The sequence below is a fragment of the Vulpes vulpes genome, chromosome 3 (genome assembly GCF_048418805.1).
Source record: "Vulpes vulpes isolate BD-2025 chromosome 3, VulVul3, whole genome shotgun sequence".
NCBI lineage: Eukaryota > Metazoa > Chordata > Mammalia > Carnivora > Canidae > Vulpes > Vulpes vulpes.
Window position 1 is genome coordinate 1,168,606 of NC_132782.1, and position 27,129 is coordinate 1,195,734.

General features: G+C 40.7%; 1 long non-coding RNA gene across 2 annotated transcripts in view; it reads left to right on the plus strand.

Moving 5' to 3' along the window:
• Window positions 1–27,129, plus strand: part of LOC140598163 (uncharacterized) — a 111,778-nt gene that overhangs the window by 52,987 nt on the left and 31,662 nt on the right. The window contains exon 6 of one of the 2 annotated variants that reach the window (XR_012000280.1): window positions 1,282–1,923. The exons of the other annotated variant lie outside the window; for it this stretch is intronic. This is a non-coding gene — a long non-coding RNA (uncharacterized lncRNA). Of the gene's footprint in view, window positions 1–1,281; window positions 1,924–27,129 lie in introns of those variants that run through there. 2 annotated transcript variants of the gene reach the window in all.

The window sequence follows — 27,129 nt, forward strand, 5'->3', positions numbered from 1 at the left end:
AGGTAAAGCAATGTCCTAAGGGGAGAGTCAGGCTCCACACCGAGTAAGCAGGTGAAGGGGCTTCCAAAGGTGCTGAGAATAGATGAGTCTTTGCCCAAGGTGGACTGAGTCTCTCTGGGTTTCCCAAATTGGGGAGTGGATGAAGGATGCCATAGGCACCTTGGGTTTCTTACGCTGTCCCGCATGAAGAGGCACACAGGAAACAATGAGAGCTCACTGCTGTGTCTTCTAAGAACAAATTCAAAAATCAAAGTTTTGTGGTGCACTCAAGTTAAAAAGAAACGAGTCTTGGTCAGCTGCCTCAGATGTGGCAGCTGATGCCGCACAGGTGAGAATGCCAGGAGTGACAGGAGCCATTTCTGAATGCTGTCAGGCAGTTTCTTCTTTCCACTTTCTGGATGGATTTTTCCAAGGTATATTTGAAGGAAATGCATGTGGAGTTTAAACCAGTTCCTAACATTGCGAATCAATCTCTATGTTGAATCAAATGTCACTAATGTCTAAGAAAGGGCTTTTATCAAAACCAGAAGCCCGGGATGCCGTGTTTATGCAGGCATGTGCATGTGTGGGTAGACACACACACCACCTCGACTACGCATACACATTGTAGTTCACGTGCTTTGTTGGAGGATTGAAGTCACATTTGCACTGTATGTTAATTATTAGCTTTAATCAAGTCTTCCTACCATATGATATCCTACACCTCCCTTTTATGATCCTTTTTCAAAATGTAAAATTATTATTTATGTGTGAATGTGAGAGAAAAAGACTCTCTTGTGTACATGTGTGTGAGCGACAGAGATGGTGTTTATTTAATGTCTGTCTCTTGGGACGCCCGGGTGGCTCAGAGGTTTAGGGCCTGCCTTCGGCCCAGGGCGTGATCCCGGGACCCAGGATCGAGTCCCGCCACGGGCTCCCTGCACGGAGCCTGCTTCTCCCTCTGCCTGTGTCTCTGCCTCTCTCTCTCTGTGTGTCTCTCATGAATAAATAAATAAAATCTTAAAAAAATAATGTCTGTCTCTTCATTAGACTATAAACTGTGTTAGGGCAGGTAGAGATTGACATGTGTCCCTAGGCATAATCTATCACCAAACACATAGTAGATACTCAATAATCTTTGGTTGAGTAAGTGAAGAATATGATTAAGTTCTGTAGTGCCTTTCAAAAAATTCATTTGATTGTTTCTATAGCTCATACGGGTGGAATGGATTGTCTTGTTCTCTTGTCTTGATCTTTTTGGGCTCTTGTAATATCACAGACCAGGTAGCTTATAAACAACAGACATTTGTATCTTACAGATCTGGAGGCTGGGAAGTCCAAAATCAAGGCCCAGGGAGATTCACTGTCTGGTGAAGACCTGCGTTCTGATACATTTTTGCTGTGCTCCCTCATGAGGGCTCCACTCTGGTGACCTAGTCATCTCCCAAGGCTCCAACTCAAAGTACTCTCTCTTTGGGGCTCAGGTTTTCAGCATATGAAGTTCAAGGGGACACAAACATTCAATCTGCAGCATATCCCAAATATAGTTTGGTATCCTTTTGATTATAATCTTATTAATGGGAAGCAGAGGCTTCAATTTTAAACAATAAAAACAGGCAATAGTAACAAACACTGTAATGCTAGGTATTATTCTAAGCGCTTGTAATGATTAATTTGATTCTCATGACAACCCCATGAGGCAGTTAGTGTTATTAGCCCTTTTTACATATGGAGAAACTGAGACATAAAATATTAAGAGTCAAAGAGTTGAAAAGGAGCAACATTTGATATCTGAACCCAGGCGGTCTGGACCTTAACTGTGCACGCTCTTAACTGCTTTGTTACGAGTACTTCTCAAATGATCTTACAAACAGATTTAGTTTTCTTGTAATTTATAGTTCAACCAATTTCAATATTAAAAATAAAGGAGAAACATGACAATTACATAAGATTGTAAGAAGATTATTATTAGCATATAATAAATTTGAATATTCATTAATGCAGTGCATTAAATACAGCATAATGCCTTTGCCTAAAGCTGGGGAAAATAAATTTGTTGTCAAAGGACAAATGCCACTATAAATTTTTATCATAAAGATTGCAAATGAATGATGATTCTTTGTCATCCTAATATTTCTTTCTGCAGTTATAGTGAAATAACTTTTTTTCAGTTAAGCGCTTCCACACATTTCCCATATTTTTTATTCCTTATTCCTTTTTCGTAGATGGTGATGCTTGAAATTACAGAATGACTTTCCAGGTTTTCAAAATTGGACCATGTAGGAATGAAGAATTACATATGATAGCCTAATGAAACAATTTCTATTATATTTAGGCTATTGTAATTTTAAAAAATCATAGTAAGAAGCGGTGTAAGGTAAAAGAAATTTAAACATTATTTAAATGCCTGCTTTCCCATTAGATGATAAACATTATATCCTTTACACATCAGAAAAAAATCATATGAAATTTAAAATGAATATTCTATAGTGCATAATGATCATGGTTCAGATGATGTAAAATACATCTTTAAGCAAATAATGTCATTTTCATAATTTTATAAATTTTTCCATAAAGACATAATCTTTTTTAAAAAAGATTTCCATCCTAACTCTTAGCACTTCAGCTATTTTCTCAGTCTCTTTTGCAGGCTTCATGGGTCTTTACCCAAATGTTCAATATGTAATGGAATTGTTCAAAACTATCTTACCTCCTCTTCTTTCTCCAACCATATTGCTAAAACTAAAATGCCTTAAAAGCTAGCAGGTATTGCAAATGTAGAAAAGACAGAAAACTGTTAAACTGGAAGATGCATGTAATGCCTAAATATTCCTTTTCCCCCCTAAGTATTCTTAAGTTCAGAAAAATTTAAAGCACTTGGCTAGTAAAAATCAAACAATCATCCTTCTCTGTTGGCTTGATTCAGCTCATTGTGGGCCCTGCTCTATACTTTCTCCCTTTAGGGCATCTCATTTTTGCCTCTGGCCTCATTTACCATTTGGCTAATGACTCTCATATTTCTAGACTCTTCTCCGAGCTACATATTTTTGCATTCATTTGTCCGCTTGGCATCTCCAATAAAGTATCCTGCATCCAACATATCTCAGACGAGACACGCCCAAATCTAGTTTTCTTTGAATGTTTCCTGCTTCCACAAGTGTGCCCTCAGCCATCCAGCTCCACAAATAAGACAAGCAGGGGGTTTCCTTGACAGACCCCTCTGCCTTCCATCACTTGCCCTCTTCCCCATTCCGCCTTCCTCTCTCTAGGCCCTTTCCGACCTGGCAGTTACACCTTGTTAACATGTCTCTCGGACTTTCTCTTCACCTCCGCTGCCGCAACTTTTATTTTATTTGCTGTAATCTCTTGCTTTGACATTTGCAACAGCCGTTCGTAGGCTTTCTGTACAGCTTTGTCTGCAGTGCATTCTGCACCCCCAAGCCACAGTGATCTTGAGATAGAGCCCTGCTCTTACTACTTCTTTGCTTAAATTCCTCAGCGTCTTCCTATTGCTCTTAAAATATGATGTGGCCACAGAGTTTCTGGAGGGTAGATTCCCCCCCCACCCCCCGGCCCCTGGGGCGGGCAGCTGCGGGCCAACCGCGTGGCCCTCCGGGAGGTGCCGCCCCAGCGCCTTGCCCAGAGCAGCGCTCTCCTGCTCGGGGCCTCGGGAAGGGCCATTCCCTTGGAAAGCCCTTCCCGGACCCCAGGCTAGAGACGGATCCCTTTCACGCGTATTTACAAAGAAACTTACTTTTTGCCTTGTCCCTTCCGTTGTGCCCTGTGTTCATCGCGCTCAGCCACCTGACTGGTCCGCAGGAGCCTGTTCCTCCTGGACTCGAGGCCCCGCGGAGCAGCGGGTTCGCGCTTCTGCTTAGACTGGACCTGCCGCGCCGGGCTCCGGGGCCCGAGGGACTTGGGCTCCGCACGGGGGCGGGGGGCACCCAGCGGGCCCGGGGCCCTCCTACCTCCAGGCTCGGGCTGCCGCTGTTCCGCCTGAGCCCGGCGGCTCCCTACACCCTACACACGTCTGTCCGTCCCTCCATCCGTCTGTGCGTCCCCGGCAGCGGCGGCCCCGAGCACCTGCCGCCCGGCTCCGCACGGCGCTCGGCAGGCAGGCAGCAAGGTGGGCTCGGCCTCTTCCCCCCGAGGCCCCTTGTCGCCCTTGTGTCGCCCTTGTCGCTCGGCGTCCGAGGCGCACAGCCAGGTGCGTCCCCGACAGCAACCTGGGGCAGGTGCTGCAGGTGCGCTCGCAGCCCGAGGGCTCCCACGGTGTTCCCGGGTGCGGGGGGTCACGGAGCCTCAACGGGGCCTTCCCGGGGGGACCGGGCCTGGGGGGTCATGGAGCCTCAGCTGGGCCTTCCCGGGTGACCGGGTGCCGGGGGGTCATGGAGCCTCAGCTGGGCCTTCCCGGGGACCGGATGCTGGGGGTCATGGAGCCTCAGCTGGGTCTTCCCAGGGGACCAGGCCCGGGGGGTCATGGAGCCTCAGCTGGGCCTTCCAGAGGGACCGGGTGCTGGGGGGGCGGGGAGGTCATGGAGCCTCAGCTGGGTCTTCCCAGGGGACGGGGCCGAGGGGTCATGGAGCCTCAGCTGGGTCTTCCCAGGGGACCAGGCCCGGGGGGTCATGGAGCCTCAGCTGGGCCTTCCAGAGGGACCGGGTGCTGGGGGGGTGGGGAGGTCATGGAGCCTCAGCTGGGCCTTCCTAGGGGGACCGGCTGCTGGGGGGTCATGGAGCCTCAACGGGGCCTTCCCGGGTGGACCGGGCGGGGGGGGGGGGCGGTCATGGAGCCTCAGCAGGGCCTTCATAGGGGGACCGGGCCCGGGGGGTCATGGAGCCTCAGCAGGGCCTTCCTAGGGGGACCCGGTGCCAAGGGGTCATGGAGCCTCAGCGGGGCCTTCCTAGGGGGACCCGGTGCCAAGGGGTCATGGAGCCTCAGCTGGGCCTTCCTAGGGGGACGGGCTGCTGGGGGGTCATGGAGCCTCAGCGGGGCCTTCCTAGGGGGACCCGGTACTGGGGGTCATAGAGCCTCAGCTGGACCTTCCTGGGGCACCGGGCCCGGGGGGTCATGGAGCCTCAGCTGGGCCTTCCCGGGGGGACCCGCCCCGCCCCCGGGTCACAGAGCCTCATCGGGGCCTTCCCCCCTTCCCGAGGGACAGCGCACGGTTCGGACACCGACGTCGCAGAGGTGTCAGCACCGGGCCCAGGGCGGCCAACGCCCGTGTGACCAGGAGGTTGCACATTCTGGCACATGGAGATTTCATTGTATGTTTGTGGTGATAAAAATGAACATTAGCAATTCTTAAAACCTTACAGGTATTACTTTGTTTTTCGGAATATATTGAGGTGAATTCCAAGTATTACGTTATTTCACCCAGAGGTACATGAGCATGCATTTCTAATGAATAAAGACATTTATTTTTGTAATATGATCACCATCATTGCCGCTGACAAAATTAACATTCGTACCCTAATTCTATTTAATACCCAATTTATTTTTTAAATCTCCTAGTTGTCTAAGAGATGTCTTTTTATAGAGTATCAATCCAAGCAGGATGCCACATTGCTTTTGACTTTTATGTTTCTTAAATATTGTTTTTTTTTCTTAAAGATTTTATTTTGAAGTAAGCTCTACACCCAATGTGGGGTCAGACCTACAACTCCAAGATCGAGTGTCGCCTGCTCTACCAAGTAAGAAACCCAGGCGCCTACCTCTCAAATGTTCTTTGTGCTCTAACAACCCCTCATCCTTTTGTTCTCCATGCCTCAGCTGACTTGGAGAAATGGAGTTCAACACGCTGTCTGATGGTTTCCTTGTGGTCTCATTACCATGTCTCTCTATCCCCCTATTTCTTATAAAATTGTAGTAATATAGAGATAATTAGTTTCAGATTCAATTATTTGACAAGACATCCTCATAGGTTGTGCTCTGTGCTTCCTAGTGCATCATGTTAGTAGGAACAAAAATATCTGTTCATTTCACTTTTTACTAATGCTTACATTTAAATATTAAAAGCTTGATCCCTCCATTTAAAAATTCCCATCAACTTTTCACTCAGTAATTTTAGAATTCATTGATTACCATCTGTATTCATTATTTAATTAGCATTTGCAAAATGGTGATTTTCTAATTTCACCACTTTTATCTGTGTCGATTAGCTGTAACTATCTCTAAAGACAGACTTTTTATTTGGCTAACTTTTGCAATAAGAAAAAAGGATGCAGAATGCCTGGGTGGCTCAGGGTTGAGCATCTGCCTTCGGCCCAGAGCATGACCCTGGAGTCCCGGAATCTAGTCCCACAACAGGCTCCCTGCAGGGAGCCTGCTTCTCCCTCGGCCTCTGTCTTTGCCTCTCTCTCTGAGTTCCTTGTGAATAAATAAATAAAATATTTTTTTAAAAAGGATGCTTTTTAACTTTTTTCTTAAAAAGACCAATTCTCAAAGTCGTAAGTTGTTTTCTAGCAAATTTTATAGTATCTAACCAGTTTTAAGAATATTATTTCTTACAGACTTTACTATATGAAGTGCTTTCATCCATTGTAATGTTTATACTTTTTGATGCTCAATCTCATGTAATTTAGGACAGTGGGAGTCCCACCAAGATGGCACCTGTAATCTTTGGACCTGGTCCCCAGGCTTATCTTGGACACATTTTGCCCCAGATCTGGTATCAGCCAATTCTCCAAAGCATACTCGTTCCTTTTAGTGGGAAATAATAGAGACCACAGCCTGAGTCCTATAAATATTCTCCACTAGTGGACTGACATTGCTTTTTGGACTTTGCGATGGGCAAAGCTAGAAAATAGATACATATTCTTTTTTTAAAAAATATTTTATTTATTTATTCATGATAGACATAGAGGGAGAGGGGGGCAGAGATACAGGCAGAGGGAAAAGCAGGCTCCCTCAGGGGAGTCTGATGTGGGACTCCATCCAGGACCCCAGGGACACGCCCCAAGCCTGAGATAGAGGCTCAACCACTGATCCCCCCCGCCCATCCCTTAGATGCATATTCTGAGGGTAGAGTTTTTGGTGTATATAGATGTTGCTATTCAAGTGTACAGTTACAAAGTATATTCTCTGACTTTTCTTGTATCTAATTCCTTTACTACTGGGTGGGTGGATGGAATGAAAGGAAAAGAAAGGGAAAGAGGAAGGAAAAGAAAGAGACAAAAGTTTTTCTTTCCCGGGTTAAAAAAAATATATTCACCAATGTTTTCTAGTACTTTTATAATTTTATTTTTTCATTAAGAAATCTCTGATTCACTTGGAATTTATCCTTGTACACAGTAGGAGGAAAAGATAAAATTTTATACATTTCCATGTGCTTATCCAGTTGTCTCAATACCATTTATTAAAAATCTGTTTCCTCTTGACTTTAGATGACACTTCTATCATTATTAAATTCTATATATACTTGATGTTTTGGATATTCTATTTCAATTGTTTTTTTAGTTTATTCATGAAATAATACAATGTTGTTTTAATTATGGAGACTTTAAGTGTTTTATTATTAGGTATGGTAATAATCCACACCACATGCTTTTTCACCTTTTCTTTGCTGATTTTGCTATTATGGTATTTTTACTGGAATTGATTACATTTCAAAATCAACTTAGAATTGACACTTTTAGAAAGTGGAATTTTCATGTTTAAGAATAAGGTATACATTTCTTTTTTTTATTATAAATTAATTTTTATTGGTGTTCAATTTACCAACATACAGAAAAACACCCAGTGCTCATCCCGTCAAGTGTCCCCCTCAGTGCCCGTCACCCACTCCCCCCCACCCCCCGCCCTCCTCCCCTTCCACCACCCCTAGTTCGTTTCCCCGAGGTAGGAGTCTTTATGTTCTGTCTCCCTTCCTGATATTTCCCACACATTACTTTTCCCTTCCTTTATATTCCCTTTCCCTATTATTTATATTTCCCAAATGAAGGAGAACATACACTGTTTGTCCTTCTCCGATTGACTTACCTCACTCAGCATAATACCCTCCAGTTCCATCCATGTAGAAGCAAATGGTGGGTATTTGTCGTTTCTAATGGCTGAGGAATATTCCATTGTATACATAGACCACATCTTCTTTATCCATCATCTTTCGATGGACACCGAGGCTCCTTCCACAGTTTGGCTATTGTGGACATTGCTGCTAGAAACATCGGGGTGCAGGTGTCCCGGCGTTTCACTGCATCTGTATCTTTGGGGCCAATCCCCAGCAGTGCAATTGCTGGGTCGTAGGGCAGGTCTATTTTTAACTCTTTGAGGAACCTCCACACAGTTTTCCAGAGTGGCTGCCCCAGTTCACATTCCCACCAACAGTGCAGGAGGGTTCCCTTTTCTCCGCATCCTCTCCAACATTTGTTGTTTCCTGCCTTGTTAATTTTCCCCATTCTCACTGGTGTGAGGTGGTATCTCATGGTGGTTTTGATTTGTATTTCCCTGATGGCAAGTGATGTGGAGCATTTTCTCATGTGCATGTTGGCCATGTCTATGCCTTCCTCTGTGAGATTTCTCTTCATGTCTTTTGCCCATTTCATGATTGGATTGTTTGTTTCTTTGGTGTTGAGTTTAATAAATTCTTTATAGATTTTGGAAACTAGCCCTTTATCTGATACATCATTTGCAAATATCCTCTCCCATTCTGTAGGTTGTCTTTTAGTTTTGTTGACTGTATCCTTTGCTGTGCAAAAGCTTCTTATCTTGACGAAGTCCCAATAGTTCATTTTTGCTTTTGTTTCTTTTGCCTTTGTGGATGTATCTTGCAAGAAGTTACTGTGGCCAAGTTCAAAAAGGGTGTTGCCTGTGTTCTCCTCTAGGATTTTGATGGAATCTTGTCTCACATTTAGATCTTTTATCCATTTTGAGTTTATCTTTGTGTCTGGTGCAAGAGAGTGGTCCAGTTTCATTCTTCTGCATGTGGATGTCCAATTTTCCCAGCACCATTTACTGAAGAGACTGTCTTTCTTCCAGTGGATACTCTTTCCTCCTTTATCGAATATTAGTTGACCATACAGTTCAGGGTCCACTTCTGGGTTCTCTATTCTGTTCCATTGATCTATGTGTCTGTTTTTGTGCCAGTACCACACTGTCTTGATGACCACAGCTTTGTAGTACAACCTGAAATCTGGCATTGTGATGCCCCAGCTGTGGTTTTCTTTTTTAAAATTCCCCTGGTTATTCGGGGTCTTTTCTGATTCCACACAAATCTTAAAATAATTTGTTCTAACTCTCTGAAGAAAGTCCATGGTATTTTGATAGGGATTGCATTAAACGTGTAAATTGCCCTGGGTAACATTGACAGTTTTACAATATTAATTCTGCCAATCCATGAGCATGGAATATTTTTCCATCTCTTTGTGTCTTCCTCAATTTCTTTCAGAAGTGTTCTATAGTTTTTAGGGTATAGATCCTTTACCTCTTTGGTTAGGTTTATTCCTAGGTATCTTATGATTTTGGGTGCAATTGTAAATGGGATTGACTCCTTAATTTCTCTTTCTTCAGTCTCATTGTTAGTGTATAGAAATGCCATTGATTGCTGGGCATTGATTTTGTATCCTGCCACGCTACCAAATTGCTGTATGAGTTCTAGCAATCTTGGGGTGGAGGCTTTTGGGTTTTCTATGTAGAATATCCGGTCATCGGCGAAGAGGGAGAGTTTGACTTCTTCTTTGCCAATTTGAATGCCTTTAATGTCTTTTTGTTGTCTGATTGCTGAGGCGAGGACTTCCAGAACTCTGTTGAACAGCAGTGGTGAGAGTGGACATCCCTGTCTTGTTCCTGATCTTAGGGGAAAGGCTCCCAGTGCTTCCCCATTGAGAATGATCTTTGGGGATCCCTGGGTGGCGCAGCGGTTTGGCGCCTGCCTTTGGCCCAGGGCGCGATCCTGGAGACACGGGATCGAATCCCACGTCGGGCTCCCGGTGCATGGAGCCTGCTTCTCCCTCTGCCTGTGTCTCTGCCTCTCTCTTTCTCTCTCTCTCTCTCTCTCTCTCTCATAAATAAAGGAAAATTAAAAAAAAAGGGAGAGAATGATCTTTGCTGTGGGCTTTTCGTAGATGGCTTTTAAGATGTTGAGGAATGTTCCCTCTATCCCTACGCTCTGAAGTGTTTTGATCAGGAATGGATGCTGTATTTTGTCAAATGCTTTCTCTGCATCTAATGAGAGGATCATATAGTTCTTGGTTTTTCTCTTGCTGATATGATGAATCACATTGATTGTTTTACGAGTGTTGAACCAGCCTTGTGTCCCGGGGATAAATCCTACTTGGTCATGGTGAATAATTTTCTTAATGTGTTGTTGGATCCTATTGGCTAGTATCTTGTTGAGAATTTTTACATCCATGTTCATCAGGGATATTGGTCTGTAATTCTCCTTTTTGGTGGGGTCTTTGTCTGGTTTCGGAATTAAGGTGATGCTGGCCTCATAGAACGAATTTGGAAGTACTCCATCTCTTTCTATCTTTCCAAACAGCTTTAGTAGAATAGGTATGATTTCTTCTTTAAACGTTTGATAGAATTCCCCTGGGAAGCCATCTGGCCCTGGACTCTTGTGTCTTGGGAGGTTTTTGATGACTGCTTCAATTTCCTCCCTGGTTATTGGCCTGTTCAGGTTTTCTATTTCTTCCTGCTCCGGTTTTGGTAGTTTTGGCTTTCCAGGAATGTGCCCATTTCTTCTAGATTGCCTAATTTATTGGCGTACAGCTGTTCATAATATGTTTTTAAAATCGTTTGTATTTCCTTGGTGTTGGTAGTGATCTCTCCTTTCTCATTCATGATTTTATTAATTTGAGTCTTCTCTCTCTTCTTTTTAATAAGGTTGGCTAATGGTTTATCTATCTTATTAATTCTTTCAAAGAACCAACTCCTGGTTCTGTTGATCTGTTCCACAGTTCTTCTGGTTTCGATTTCATTGAGTTCTGCTCGAATTTTAATTAACTCTCTTCTTCTGCTGGGGGTGGGGTCCATTTGCTGCTTTTTCTCTAGTTCCTTTATGTGTAAGGTGAGCTTTTGTATTTGAGTTCTTTCCAGTTTTGAATGGATGCTTGTATTGCGATGTATTTCCCCCTCAGGACTGCTTTTGCTGCATCCCAAAGATTTTGAACGGTTGTATCTTCATTCTCATTAGTTTCCATGAATCTTCTTTAATTTCCTGGTTGACCCTTTCATCTTTTAGCAGGATGATCCTTGACCTCCACGTGTTTGTGGTCCTTCCAAACTTCTTGTTGTGATTAAGTTCTAATTTCAAGGCATTATGGTCTGAGAATATACAGGGGACTATCCCGATCTTTTGGTATCAGTTCAGACCCGATTTGTGACCCAGTATGTGGTCTATTCTGGAGAAAGTTCCATGTGCACTTGAGAATAATGTGTATTCAGTTGAGTTTGGATGTAAAGTTCTGTAGATATCTGTGAAATCCATCTGGTCCCGTGTATCATTTAAAGCTCTCATTTCTTTGGAGATGTTGTGCTTAGAAGACCTATCGAGGGTAGAAAGAGCTAGATTGAAGTCACCAAGTATAAGTGTATTATTATCAAAGAATTTCTTCTGTTCGGTTATTAATTGGTTTAAATAATTGGCAGCTCCCACATTCGGGGCATATATATTGAGGATTGTTAAGTCCTCTTGTTGGATAGATCCTTTGAGTATGAGATAGTGTCCCTCTTCATCTCTCACTATAGTCTTCGGGGTAAATTTTAGTTTATCTGATATGAGGATGGCTACCCCTGCTTTCTTTTGAGGACCATTCGAATGGTAAATGTTTCTCCAACCTTTTATTTTCAGGTTGTAGGTGTCCTTCTGTCTAAAATGAGTCTCTTTTAGACAGCAAATAGATGGGTCCTGCTTTTTTATCCAGTCTGAAACCCTGCACCTTCTGATGGGGTCATTAAGCCCGTTCACGTTCAGAGTTACTATTGACAGATATGAGTTTAGTGTCATCATGATATCTATTCAGTCCTTGTTCTTGTGGATTGTTCCACTGAACTTCTTCTTAAAGGGGAATTTTAAGATTCCCCCTTAAAATTTCTTGCAGAGCTGGTTTGGAGGTTACATATTCTTTCAGTTGCTGCCTGTCTTGGAAGCTCTTTATCTCTCCTTCCATTTTGAATGAAAGCCTTGCTGGATAAAGTATTTTTGGTTGCATGTTCTTCTCATTTAGGACCCTGAATATATCCTGCCAGCCCTTTCTGGCCTGCCAGGTCTCTGTGGAGAGGTCTGCTGTTACCCTAATATTCCTCCCCATAAAAGTCAGGGACTTTTTTCTCTTGCTGCTTTAAGGATCTTCTCCTTATCTTTGGAATTTGCAAGCTTCACTATTAAATGTCGAGGTGTTGAACGGTTTTTATTGATTTTAGGGGGGGATCTCTCTGTTTCCTGGATCTGAATGCCTGTTTCCCTTCCCAGATTCGGAAAGTTTTCAGCTAGGATTTGTTCAAATACATATTCTGGCCCTCTGTCCCTTTCGGCGCCCTCGGGAACCCCAATTAGACGTAGGTTTTTCTTCCTCAGGCTGTCATTTATTTCCCTTAATCTATCCTCATGGTCTTTTAATTTTCCGTCTCTTTTTTTCCTCAGTTTCCCTCTTTGCCATCAACTTGTCTTCTATGTCACTCACTCGTTCTCCCACCTCGTTAAGTCTCGTTGTTAGGACTTCTAGCTTGGATTGCATCTAATTTAATTGATTTTTAATTTCTGCCTGATTGGATCTAAATTCTGCAGTCATGAAGTCTCTTGAGTCCTTTATGGTTTTTTCTAGAGCCACCAGTAGCTGTATAATAGGGCTTCTGAATTGGCTTTCTGACATTGAATTGTAATCCAGATTTTGTAACTCTGTGGGAGAGAGGAGTTTCTGATTCTTTTTTTTTGAGGTGAGGTTTTCCTTCTAGTCATTTTGCTCAGTGCAGAGTGGCCAAAAACAAGTTGTATTGGGAAAAGGAGAAAAAGAGAGAGGAGGAAAGAAAAGATAAAAAGAAAAAAGAGAAAGAAGAAAAAAAAGGAAAAAAGAGAAGAAAAAGAGAAAGAAAAAGAAAGAAAGGAGAAAAAAAGGGTGGGGTGGGGTGGGGGAAGCAATCAGATCTCAAAAAGAAAGAAAGAAAAAACAAAAAACAAAAACAAAAAACAAAAACCACGGGGAGTATCTTCTGATTCTGTGTACTTTAAGTCCCTTGACTTCCCCTGGAACTGGTCTGTCCAGCTGGTCTTCTGGGGGAGGGGCCTGCTGTGCTGATTTTCAGGTGTTAGCACTTGGGGGAGCTGCTCTGCCCCTGCCTGGTGCAGGGCTCAGTGGGCGTTGTTGACCCCGTGAGGCCCCAGGAGGAACAACCCCAGTGGCGGGGGCAGCTCTGCAGCCCTGGAGTCAGCTCCGCAGTAGCTCCGGGGCTCTCCACCTGCAGGGCCTGGATGCTCCAGGGCGGGGCCGCTGATCTGTTCGGCTCGGGGCAGGAGCGTCCTCGCTGTCCTGGGCCCTCCCGGCCTCTGCCTGTCCCGGGGGAGGCCGGATCCTGGGCTGTGTCCCGGCGCCCTGTGCTCCGGGGCCTGCGCTGTTGGATTCGCGCTCCCGCCCCGCAGCCCCCTCCGCGGAGCCGCTGCCCGAGCCCCTCCGAGCTGCTCCGGGTCCCGCTGTGCGCGCTGCAGCCCTTAGGGAGCTCGGGGCGCTCTCCCCGGGCGCAGGTGCCTGTTACTGTCCCAGGGAGCCCGAGGGCATCCCCGCCCTCCTGGGTCCTGCTCCACCTCCCTGCGAGCCCCTTTCCGCCGGGAAGGTTGGTGCAGCTCCTGCTCCTCCGGGACGGGGCTCTCCTGTCCTGGGGACACTCGCCCCGGCCTCAGCCCGGCTCCTCGCGGGGCCCCTCCCCCTTGGAGGCCTTTTGTGTCTTTATTTCTTTTTCCCCGTCTTCCTAACTTGATAGCAGCGCGAACTCTTCTCACTGTAGCGTTCCAGCTGGTCTCTCTTTAAATGTCAGGCCGAATTCGTAGATTTTCAGGGTGAGTTGAAGGTTATCTAGGTAATTTGGTGGGGACAGGTGATTTGGGGACCCTCCTCTTCCGCCGTCTTGCCCCTCCCTCAAGGTATACATTTCTATTTGGTCATGTATCTTTCACATCTTTCATGAGTATATTTTTCCTTATGTTTATTATTGTACTTTTAAAAGTTTATGCCTAAACATATTATTGTTATTACTTATTATTTTATTGTAAAGAAAGCCTTCCTTTCCATTGTATCTTTAAAGTGATTGTTGCTCTTGCTTATAAATGCTAAGGCAATTGATTTGGGGCTGTTAATTTCATATCCTGCCACTTCACTGAACTCTTATTTATTGTAGATTCTCATTGATTTTTGGGGGTTTTGTAATTGTGATTTTATAGTTTCTACATATGAAGATAATCTTCAAAAACTTTATGCCATATCCATCTACTATCTATCTATGTAAAACCAATTGGGTTTACATAATGTCTCCAATTTAATGTGAAATACAACTGAAGGTACACTTACTTAACTTGTCCCAGACTTCAGTGTAATGATTTTAGAGTATTTCCATCAATTGTTGACTTTTGAATTGAAGTAATACACATATTATTATATTAAAGAAATGTCTGTTCATTATTAATGATGTTTCTTCTTCTTAGATCTATTATGTATACTATATTAAAAGACTTCCAGAGATGCCTGGGTGGCTCAGTGGTTGAGCATCTGCCTTTGGCTCAGGGGGAATCGAGTCCCACATCAGGCTCCCCTATGGGGACCCTGTTTCTCCCTCCACTTGTGTCTCTGCCTCTCTCTCTCTCTCTCTGTGTCTCTCAGGAATAAATAAAATCTTTAAAAAAAATAAAAAGATTAGACTTCCAAATTTTGAATCCAACATATAAAGCAATATTTTCAATATAAGAAACTTTTGTTTTTCCTTTTCCAGTATTCATCTTTTTTTTAATACTTTGTCCCTTAATTGTTCTCCCTCTCCATCTGTGTGTGTGTGTGTGTGTGTGTGTGTGTGTGTATGTGTGTATGCACCTACATATGCATGCATGTGTCCAGGGCACATGTATATATTTTTTCTGAACCATTTGTGATTAAGTTGGAGACATTGTACCTCTTTACTGTGCATTTGTGTTTTTTCTAATAGTTACCTTAATCTATATATTTAGACTATTGTTTTACTGATACTGTTTACCACTTTCAGAACAACGATACAAGTAGTAATTTCCTCTATTGTTCTCTTCCTTTCTCTCAGAATTTAATTAGAATGTCTTACACCCATTGACATCCTATGAGTTAGTGAACTTATAAATTCCATGCACTTCGCCTTTCTTACTATTTATTAGCTGTAATGTATTTCTCTTGTCAGAACATATTTACACTCTGTTTGGTCATGTTATCAACATTGATTGGTGTTAGCTTTACAATTACATTTCTTTTCGTCATTGTTCTATAGTTGAAATGCTAAAACTTCCCCTGAGTTCATGGTGGGCTCTTCTGTTAAATTCTCAGGAATAGATCTTGGTATCAGTGTTCTCTGTGCTCTTGCAAATTTATAATAGAATAACTGAAAAGTCAGTTGGGCTTAATTTAAAACCCTGAGCTCACATTTCTTCATTAAGTATATCTCTATTTTCTAATGTTAAGGAAGTATTTTTGTTGATGTTTGTTTCCAGTTCAATGATCTTTCTCTTATACCTGACTTGGTCTTTTTGCTTAGATGCTCAAAGATTCTGTCTTTAAGTCCAATAGTTTTACTCTAAATTGTTGGGAGTTTGACCATTCTTCTGTAATTTTCTCAACTGCATGACTACTCTTGCAAACATGATTTAAGACTTTTCTCTTTCAATGGGGTTTTCTTGTATTTTAGGGGAATGCTTTTGTGAGAATGAATGGGGTAGCTTCACTTCTTGATTGCTCTCTTCCATTGTAATTATAAAATATTAAAAATATGACTTCCTTGTGGAACTATGTCCACAATTCTAAGCCTCCTTAGAACTTCCCTCCATCTACTGCCTAGAATCTGAAACTTCTTTTTCCTTTATTCCTAGGATTTTTGCTTACTCAATTTGCTGTCTATTCACAGAACTTTATAATTTTTTTATCCTCTTGGGTCTCCATCCCTTCATCAATAATTCCAAATTCCTTCATGAGTGGACTTGACTAGTGCTCTTAACTAGTTCCCTATGTTGGGATCATCCTCAAATGGGAGCCAACATGCTCTTATTCAACTTTTATGGATTATTCTTAGATCTATATGGCTGAGGATTACAAAATGAGAATATTTTCCTTTTGCAGGTGAGTTTTTGTTTCAGAGCTCTTAGTACCACTGGAGCTATACTTTCTCTACCCTACACTATTTTTGTCCTGTTCATGCTCCTGGTGGTGGTTTGACACCATCAACCTATATTCTAGGAAATTGATAGAGATATTTTGTCACTAGCTTTTTTCCAGATGTCTATGAATTTATTTTTCTTTTCACTATTCTGGTTTTTTGACTTTATGAAAAGATTGGGGAGAATTGAAGAGTACACTTCTTAACCCTTTTGTTACATACTATTTACACTCTCAATTCCCTATCCTCTTCTCTTTCATAATTTGCTGTGAATACTAACACAGTACTAAAATAGTACTAATAGTATTCACTTTGCCTTTTAAAAGAGGTGGAGAAGTAGACATATTTTCATTGTCATTATAAAGAAAAATAAATTTTTCAGTATATATTTTAAACAGAAAAAGTAATATTCTCATAAAAACCATGCTGTTTTTTGACAATACCAATATTTTATAAAGTGCTTGTCAGTCAAACATGTGAAAACAGTAGATGTAAATATTTAAATGATCCTGTGGAGATAAGATTTAAATTGTATCAACATATTAACAGTAATTTTCTTTTTTGGAGTTAAAAACATTGTTTCTGATTTTTTTAAAAAAATCTTAATGTAGTGTATCCTGAGGCTGAAGATCAGCAATATGGGTAAATTTAACTAGTGATCTTTGAAAAAGGATTCTTACCAAATTAGTATTGTCACGGTGTGGTACATGCACACCCTAAATTGAGTCCCAGTGTGACACATCTTCATCTCATTCCTTGATTAGGTTATATTGTATTGCACAGGTGATAGAATGTTACTCCTATGATTATGTTAATGTTGTATATGACTCTGTAGTAGCAGAATGGAGTCAGACCTTCTGACCTTGAAGAAACAAACACCCTGCCTATGGAGAAAACCACATGGTAGGGAACTGCGGGCAACCTTTGGCACATGGATGTCTTCCAACAGCCACAGGGAATTTTATTCTGTTGATAAACTGATGGGTGGATGCAGATTTTTACCTAGATGAGCCCTCAGATGAGAATCTGTTAAAACCTGAGCAGAGGACACATCTAAGCTATTAGGCCTTGATTCCTGCCCTGTAGAAACTGATATAATTGATGTATGTTGTTTGAAGATGCTAGGTTTTTGCTAATTTGTTGTGCATCTGTAGACCACAAATACATAAGACATTACAAAAAGAAAAAGTAAAAGGGGAGGAAAAGGGAAAGGAGAAGAAGGGACACATCGAGGTAAATGCTTTAACTATGTGATCTCAATAACTGCTGGAACCTCTCAAATCCAGTGGCTTTTCTCCAAATATATTAGAAAATGATATTAAACTTTCTAAGTTAACATAATTACTAGGCATATTTTTTTTCTTAGTTGTTGACAGATTTTGTGTGTAATGTCATTTGCTTCCAGATTAGTTTTCAGCAAGGCTTAGGGCCTTAAAATTGTGTGAATGTGTGTATAGGAAAGAGCATGCATTGATATCTCTATTCTTTCCATTATTCTGCAGTGCTCCTATGTTGGTAAATATTTATTGAGTGCCTTTTCTGGTCTACATTTTGAATCATTAAAACACTATGGAGCTAACCCTATGATTAACCACATTTTATGATGAGGAGGCTGAGGCTACTTGAATTTAGGTTGCCCAATGTTATATCATGAATAAATGCGGAAGTGAGGACTCCAACTAGCTTGTTTGGCTCTGGAATCTTGAGTATTCACCATAGTTCTAGCAGTCAGCCTTCTGTCCTATACCTCACTCCAACTAAGTCAAGGACACACCTTCTTTATTCTCATAAACCTATTACTTGAGCAAATAAAAGGAATTTTACTTCCTCAGATTTGGAGAACTCTTGATTTAATCCAAACAAGCCACTTTCAATGAGAAAATTGAAAGGATTAGTGATACTTTTGAACTCTTGTGGTTCGGGGTAAGGATAAATCAAGATCTAGGATAGCCAGAGCTTTGTCTTTATAGTTAAAAAAATAGTAATAAAGCAAAGATGAATGGACACATTAACCAATTAAATAGGGCAAGGCCAGAATAAGCAAATAGTGGAGAAAGTGGTTATGGTGCTAACGTGATCTACAGAGGAGACTTAACAGCAGCAAGTAAACGAGAAACAGTAGGGTTCAATAGTGTTCATATTCTCATTTGGAATCCTCAGACAGTGTACAAACTGTTCTAACATAGTCTTCCTTTTATCTCATATTCTTCTGTTTCTTTTTTGTTTGTTTGTTTTCTCAGTCTTTCTTATCTTTTAGTTCTGTCTCAATGTCCTAAACCATGCTAAAATGTGAAAGGATTTGGTAAATATTGTCAGGGATGGGGAATCCTAGGCCATTTCTGGTCTTATTGTATGCTGAGCCTGAGTAAAAAATAAATGTATTCTGCTCTTAATTTCTGCGGCCTTCTCAGTGGAGTTGTCAGAGAACCAGGTTGATCTGGTTGGGGCTCAGAGGTGAGAAGAAACCAATGGTTTTGAAGGCACCTCAGAAATCAGAATTGTGAGATTCTAGAGAGGCAGATGCATAATGCATGCCAGACTGTGGCTCCTTAGGGTGTCTTCCTAGATGAGGCGAGGTAAGGTGAGGTGGGTGAAAAAGAAGTCTGAAAACTAGCATTGGTGGTAGTCCCGGCAGGGACGTGGAAATCTGGTGAGGAGTTGATGACAGGTGAATGCCTTGGATGGAGGCGGACATGATTTCAGAAAAGCTTGGGAACAGGTGGTCACTGCCCAGGGACAGATATGATGTCTGTCAGCACCAAGCAAATCCAGTGAGAATCTCACAGACTGCAGGCCATGAGAAAGACGAGAAGCAACACAGTGAGATTTCTGTTCAGAAAGTGCTCAGATGTGAGGTAAGACACCATCAGATATTCCTGGACCGATCACTCAATAACAGAAACCAAGTAACAGGAACTGGGTTACCAGGCAAAATTGCTTAACAAAGAGACCAGAGCTGGTTATAAGAATAGGTTATATATGTAAAAAAAGCTGGTTATAACAACAAAAAATGCTAGCCTAGGGAAATATCAAGAATCATAGGACTTAATATCAAATTACTGAATTTCTGGATAGGATTCTTTAAAACCCTAGTTGTTTGATTCCAGGATTTGTGACAGGGCTGAGCATGAAAGGTCACAGAGCTTAATTGGCATTTGGTTTGGGCATCTGAAGAATGCAGGGTAGAGAAATGCTTTAGATCCTTTAATGCTTCCATTAAATTGTTTCCTCTCATTTGACCAGGTGATATATACTATTTCTGCTATTTGCATTTCTAACTCCACTGAAGGAAATTCTCAAATAATAAAACTTTCAACTTCAAATGTTGGGAGGCCTGGGTGGCTCAGCGGTTGAGCACCTGCTTTCGGCTCAGGGCGTGATCCCAGAGACCCGGGGTTGGAGTCCCACATCGGGCTCCCCGCGGGGGAGCCTGCTTCTCCCTCTGCCTGTGTCTCTGCCTCTGTGTGTCTCTCATGAATAAATAAATAAATCTTAAAAATAATAATAAATAAATAAACTTCAGCTGTTAAGCATAGGTTAATTTATATCATGAGGCCAATGTATCATTATTTCTTTGAGTCTGCTATTCTGTATATTAAAATTTAAATATTTTATCAAGGTTTCTATTAACAACAGACTCTAAAACTGTTACTTGGATACATGGCTATTGAGTGTACTAGATTCCTAGACTATAAAAGAATGTTTTTTAAAATTCATATCTCTTCCACAGCGGTGCATTTTTTTTTTTGCTTTGGTGAATAGAAGTACGATCTTTTAAATGAAAACTCACTTTTGCAAGGACATTATTCTACTAATTGAATTGTTGTATACATGCCTGAGGGTGCACATATCACAGATGTACAGCTCAATAAATTTCCAAGAAGCTGAGCATACCCATGTAACCAGAGCTCACATGGGGGGTGGGGGAATGGTACCAAACAATACTATCCCTAGGCAGTACACTGTTCCTCCAAAGTGACCACTATCTACCTTGTACCATCACGGATTAATTAGATTATGGGTGAGGTTTTCTTGTTGTTACTGTTGTGAGATAAATTTCACAATTTCATAATCTAATATCATATAATCAAGAATAAATATTAAGAATATGTTAATAAAGAATATATTTATTCTTTATAATATATTTATTATACTGTATATTAATAGAATAAATATTCCTTATTAACAAATGTATTCCTTGAGTCTAAATGTTCTTTCAACATGCTTTGGAATTCATCTCTATATTTAAGGAGGTTTATAGTCATTTAATTCTCATTGTTGTATTTCATTTGATGAATATACCACAATTCATTTCTCCTGATGAACATTTGGGTAATTTCTGACTTAGAGCTATTTCGAATAGTACTGCTATAAATAAAAAAAAATCTTTTGGAAAATATATGTATGTTATTCCTGTTGGGTGGAGCAGAATTCTAGTCTATAGGTTATGCTTATGTTCAATTTTAGTGGAAACTGCCAAATTAGTAATACTTGAGAATTTGAGTTTTTCTATATCTTTGTCAACACTTACTTTCAGTTTTTCTCATTTTAACCATCCTGGAGTCTGTGTACTAATGTTTCTTTGGGTTTTAACTTTTATTTCTCTGATAACTGGAAAGATGCATAGCTTTTTATATCTTTATTGAATAATTGGATGTACTCTTTTTAAAACTGCCTGCTCAAGCATTTTGTGTGTCTTTTCATTTGGTTGCCTTTTTAAAAGTGATTTTGAGTTTTTTATGTAATTTTTAAAAAGGATTTTATTTATTTATTTGTGAAAAAGAGCAATCACCAGCAGGGGGGAGTGGCAGAGGGAGAGGGAGAAGCTGACTCCCCGCAGAGCAGGGGCCTGACTTGGGGCTCCATCCCAGCACCCTGAGATGGTGACCTGAGCCGAAGGCTTAACTGAATGAGTCACCCAGGCACCTCAGTGTTTTTACGTAATTTTATACAAGTCCTTTGTTGAATATATGTGGCATAAATGTCTTCTCTAGTACAGTTGATATCATTAGATCATGGGGAACTCAAATTACCCTTAGTAAAAGATGATGCATCATTTGTTAAGTCAAACCTCTTCTCTGTGCTGAGAATTCGCAGAAGGAAAATGAAGCCTATGAAGAGGACTGGCAGCAGCCTTGACTGTCAAAGAGTGGAAATGAAGACCTTAAGATTCTGAAGGCACAAATCAATAGCTTTAGCTGTTTAAGTCTAGAAAGACAGCACAGAATGAGAAAGTTGACTGTGGTTTGTCTCAGAATGAGAATCGTTTTGCCTGTGGGGTAAGAGATCTAGGGACTGCAGGAGAGCTGAGCAGGAGGAGTGCTGCGGGGTCTATAGGAATAGTCAGTAAGCAGTATTTGGGGGGGTTAATTTCACAAATACTAGGATTGATCAAGTGTGTGAAGCACATTGGTGAGCTCCTGGGATTGTTAGCAGTCACCTGCAATTTACAATGGATTTATACAGGGGAGTATAAAAAGGACATAAGTGCTACGAGCACTCACATAATACAGCTTTCATTGCTAACATGATAAATCAGACAATGAGCAAAAAGTCTTTTTGGCTTGGGCTAGTTGTCTGGCTAATAAATTCTGGTCAATCTCAAGTACCAACCTTAAACTTACAAAGGATCTATGTTTCCTAAGGTCTCTTAGCCATATTGGTTTTTTTTTGGGGGGGGGGGGGCGGGGGGACAGGGAAACCTCCGGCTTTCCCAGAATATAACCTCATAGCCTGAGAAAACCTAAATTCTTTCTTGTTAGGTGATGGATTTTTGTGCCACTCTCTCCACTTTAGGAATTAAGATCTATCCTAGGTATTCTCAATTCCAGATTTATCGGAAGATCTTACCAGGACATCAAGGGGTCTTTGCCCAGGAGCCATGTGGCTTAAAGAAGAAAAAAAAAAAAAAAAAAGGAAGATTTGTAGCAGAGTATCCCAAATTTTCATCTGCTTGCAAATCATACAGCTTTCTGATGATTATAAAGCATGTTGTTAGGCCATCAGTAGAAGTGAGGTCAGTCAGATGGAGAAAGTCACGTGTGTTTCAGCGAAGCATTTTTGGGGAAGGAATGTGCTACTGTTCTTTATTTTTGTAATGGTATTTGGAATCATTTTAAAATTTTTAATTTATAAAGTAGCCCACATGTCAAAAATGATACGTAAGGCATAATACAAAGATGATGAATGTAATTTGAGAGCTGGGTAGAATGGTAGGTATCAATGTTTCCTGTTTATTCCTTATGGATTTTTACATAATTCATTGGCTTGAATATGGTGAATTATAAACTGCTTCCTTCCTTGTGATTTCATGGCATAGAGAAAGCATCCCATCACGAGCACCCAGGAAAAGCTTCCATGAGATTTAGTTTAGCTGGCACTCAAGTTTAATTTTTGGTATTTTCTTATTTCCTCAGGGAAACAGCATCATAGTTACATAAAACACAGAATGGGAGGTAAAATGAATCATTTGTGAGGCTCCTAACAGTTTTCTGCAAAGTAAGGCATCTCTCACACACCTGAGTCCTCTGTAAGTTGTTTCATTCTATAGAAAATTTCATGGTCATAGAGCAATTTCTAGAATAGCCAACTTGAACAAGTGCTTTCTAACAGCAAAAAATCATTTGACCAAAAATAGTGCTGCTAGAGATAAACCACACCATTGTGTTTCTGGTTGTCTTTGGAGAATTGAGTGAATAAACAATAGGCCCACCTAGACCTCAGTTTTATCTGAGGGACTCTAGAACATCTGCTTACACCAAGAAATACATTATGGGAAGTGAGGTTTTTGCTCAAAAAATCTATACTCAAGTGGACAATTGGTGTGAGGGGACATAAGAGACTGTGATTTTATTTTATTATTTTTTTTTTAATTTATTTGAGAATGAGAGAAAGAGCATGAGCAAGGAGGAGGGGGAAGAGGCTGAGGGAGATGCAGACTCCCAGCTGAGCAGGGAGCCCTACATGGGGCTCAGTCCCAGGACCTGAAATCAGGACCTGAGCTGAAGGAAGACCCTTAACAGACTGAGCCAGCCAGGTACCCCAAGATTGTGTTTTTAAAAAGACAGCTTTAAAAAGAAGGGAATGAAATTTTTTTTTCTGTTTTTATTGAGATACAATCAACATATAATATCATAGTAAAGTTGTACAACATACGAGCCCCTGGGCGGCTCAGTCAGTTAAAGGTCTGCCTTCAGCTCAAGTCATGATCCCGGGGTCCTGGGATCCATCTCCTCTCGTGGGCAGCCTGCTTCTCCCTCTGCCTCTGCCTCTGCCGGCTGCTCCCCCTGCTTGTGCTCTTTCTCACTCTGTCAAATGAATAAACAAGATATTGAAAAAAAAATAAAGTTGACCAACATGATATTTTGGTATATGTATATATTGCTAAATGATTACCACAATAAGTTTTGTTAACTGTCATCACCTCACACAGTTACAATTTTTTTCTAGTACAGAGAACTTTTAAGATCCAATCTTAAGGGACCCCTGGGGGGCTCAGTGGTTGAGCCTCTACCTCAGGCTTGGGGCATGACCCTGGGGTCCTGGATGGAGTCCTGCATCAGACTCCTCTGAGGGAGCCTGCTCCTCCCTCTGCCTGTGCCTCTGCCTCTCTCTGTGTCTCTCATGAATAAATAAATAAAATCTTTAAAAAAGGGAAAAAAGATCCAATCTTAAAAACTTCCCAACAGGGACGCCTGGGTGGGCCAGCGGTTGGGCATCTGCCTTCAGCTCAGGGTGTGACCCCGGGGTCCCGGGATCGAGTCCTGCGTCGGGCTCCCTGCATGGAGCCTGCTTCTCCCTCTGCCTGTGTCTCTGCCCCCCTTTTTCTCTCTCTGTGTGCCTGTCATGAATAAATAAATAAAATCTTAAAAAGAAAAAAAACTTCCCAACACACAATATAGTATTGTTAATGATGGTCACCATGGCATACTTTGTATCTCCAGAACTTATTTATCTGATAACTGGATTTTGTGCGTTTGGACAACCTTCACCCATTTCCTCCTCCCCCCGCCCCCCACCTTGCCTCTGGCAACCGCCAATCTGTTGTTCCTAGGAGTCTAGTTTTTGAGATTGCATGCATAAGTGAGACCATACCATATTTGTTTTTTTCTGGCTGACTTCTTTCACTTACCATAATGCCCCCAAGGGTCTCTCTATGCTGTTGCAAATGACGGATTCCTTTTCTTTATGGCTAAATAATATTCCATCGTATATTAATATACTGCATTTTTTTCCATTCGTCTGTGTATTTAGGTTGAAAGTAACTTGTCCCCATGCCTTGACTATTGCAAATAATGCTGCAGTGAACATGGGAGAGCAGAAGTTTCTTTGAGACAGTACTTTTGCTTCCTTTGGATAAATACCCAGTCGGGGAATTGCTGTGTCTTATGGAAGTTCTATTTTCAGATTTAAAGAACCTCTGTAGTGATTTTCATACTGGCTGCATCAATTTCTATTCCCGTAAGTGGTACAGAAAGGTTTCCATTTCCCCACATCCCCACACCTACCTCTTGTCTTGGTGATGGCAGCCATTCTTACAGGCATGAGCTACTATGTCATTATGGTTTTGACTTGCATTTCCTTGATGATTAGTGATGCTGAACACCTTTTCATGTACCTATTTTTTATTTTTGTGTCATCTTAGGAAAGCTGTCCATTAGTTCCTCTGTTCAGTTTTTAAATTAGATTGTTTTTTTTTTCTATTAAGTTGTAGGAGTTCCTTGTATATTTTGGATATTAACCCCTTATTAGAAATATAACTTGCAAATATTTTTCCCATTCCAAAGATTGCCTTTTTATTTTGTTGGTGGTTTCCTTTGCTATGTAGAAGCTTTTTAGTTTGATGTCTCATATGCTTGTTTTTGCTTTTTTTGTCTTTGCTTTTGGTATAAAATAAAAAAAAAAAAGTCATTGCCAAGACCAATATCAAGGAACTTACTCCCTATATTTTCTTCAAGAGTTTTATGGTTTCTGCGCTTATACTTAAGCTTCTAATTTATTTTAATTTGATTTTTATGTATGGTGTAAGATAGTGGTCCAGATTTGGTTTATTTTTTGTTTGTTTGTTTGTTTGTTTTTGCATGTGGCTATTCAGTTTTCCCGATACCCTTTATTGAAGAGAATGTCTTTTCCCTGTTATGTATTCTTGGCTCCTTTGTCCAAAATTAATTGATCATATTTGTGTGGATTTATCTCTATTCTGTTCTATTGATCCATGTCTGCTTTTATCCAAGATCATACTATTTTGATTACTATAGCTTTGTAATATGGTTTGAAACCAGAAAGTGTGATGCCTCCAGCTTTGTTCTTCTTTCTCTAGATAGCCTTGCTATTGGAGGTGTTTTATGGTTCTATGAAAGTTTTAAGATTGTCTCTTCTATCTGTGAAGAATCCCATTGCAATTTTGATAGAAATTGCATTGAATATGTAGATTGCTTTTGTTAGCATGGGCACTTTGACAATATTATTTTTTACAGTCCATGAATAAGAGCTTCCTTTCCAAAAAAAAAAAAAAAAAAAGAGCTTCCTTTCCATTTATCTATGTTATCTTCAACTTCTTTTACTAATGTCTTATGGTTCTCAGTGAACAGATCTTTCACTTCTTTGGTTAAATTTATTTCCAGATATTTTTGATGCAATTGAAAATGGAATTATTTTCTTTTGTGATAGTTTTTTTTTGTTTGTGTATAGAAGCATAACTCAGTTTTGTATATCAATTTTGTATCCTGCAACTTTCTGAATTTATTTGTTGCAACAGGTTTTTGGTAGACTCTTTAAGGTTTTCTATCTATAGAATCATGTTATCTGCAAATAGAGACAGTTTACTTTTTCCATTCCATTCCAATGTGGATGCCTTTTATTTCTTTTTCTTGCCTAATTGCTCTGCCTAGGAATTCCAATACTATGTTGAATAAAGTGGTGACAGTACCACCCTTGTTTTGTTCCTTTTCTTAGAGGAAAAGCCTTTAATTTTTCACCATTGAGAATGATGTTAGCTGTAGGTTTGTCATCTATGGCTTGTATTATGTTGAGATAGGTTCCCTATATACCCAACTTGAGAAGTTTTACATGAATGGATGTTGAATTTTGTTAAATATTTATTCCTCATCTACTGAGATGATCATATGATAGTTATCTTTTATTTTCCTATTGTGATATCTCACACTGACTGATTTGCAGACATTAAATTATTACATTCTGGAATAAATCCCACTTGGTCATTGTGTATGATTCTTTTGATGTGCTGTTTAATTCAGTTTGCTAATATTTTGTTGAATATTTTGCATCTATGTTCATCAGGGGTATTGGCCTGTGATTTTCTTCTCTTATAGCATCCTTTTCTGGTTTGGTATCAGAGTAATGCTGTCTTCATAAAATGAATTTGGAAGCATTCCCTCCTCTTCTATTTTTTGGAAGACTTTGACAAGAATTGGAACCCATGCTTTTTTAGATGTTTGGTAGAATTCACCAATGAAGCCTCCTGGTCCTGGACTTTTCTTTGTGAGTGGTTTTGATTATTCATTCTATCTCCTTGCTAGTAATTGGTATTTTCAGATTTTGTATTATTACTTAATAATTCAATCTTGGTAGGTTATATGTTTCTAGGAATTTATCCATTTCTTCTAGGTATCCAGTTTGTTGGTGTATGATTATCATAGTAGTGTTTTATGATTCTTTGTATTTCTGTGGTGTCAGATGTAATGACTTTTTCATTTCTAATTTTGTTTTAGTGCTCTCTCTTTTGCTCTCTTTGGTGGGTCTAGGTAAAGGTTTGTCTATCTTTAAAAACAACAACAGCAACACCTGTTTCATTAATCTTTTCTATTGTCTTTTTAGTCTCT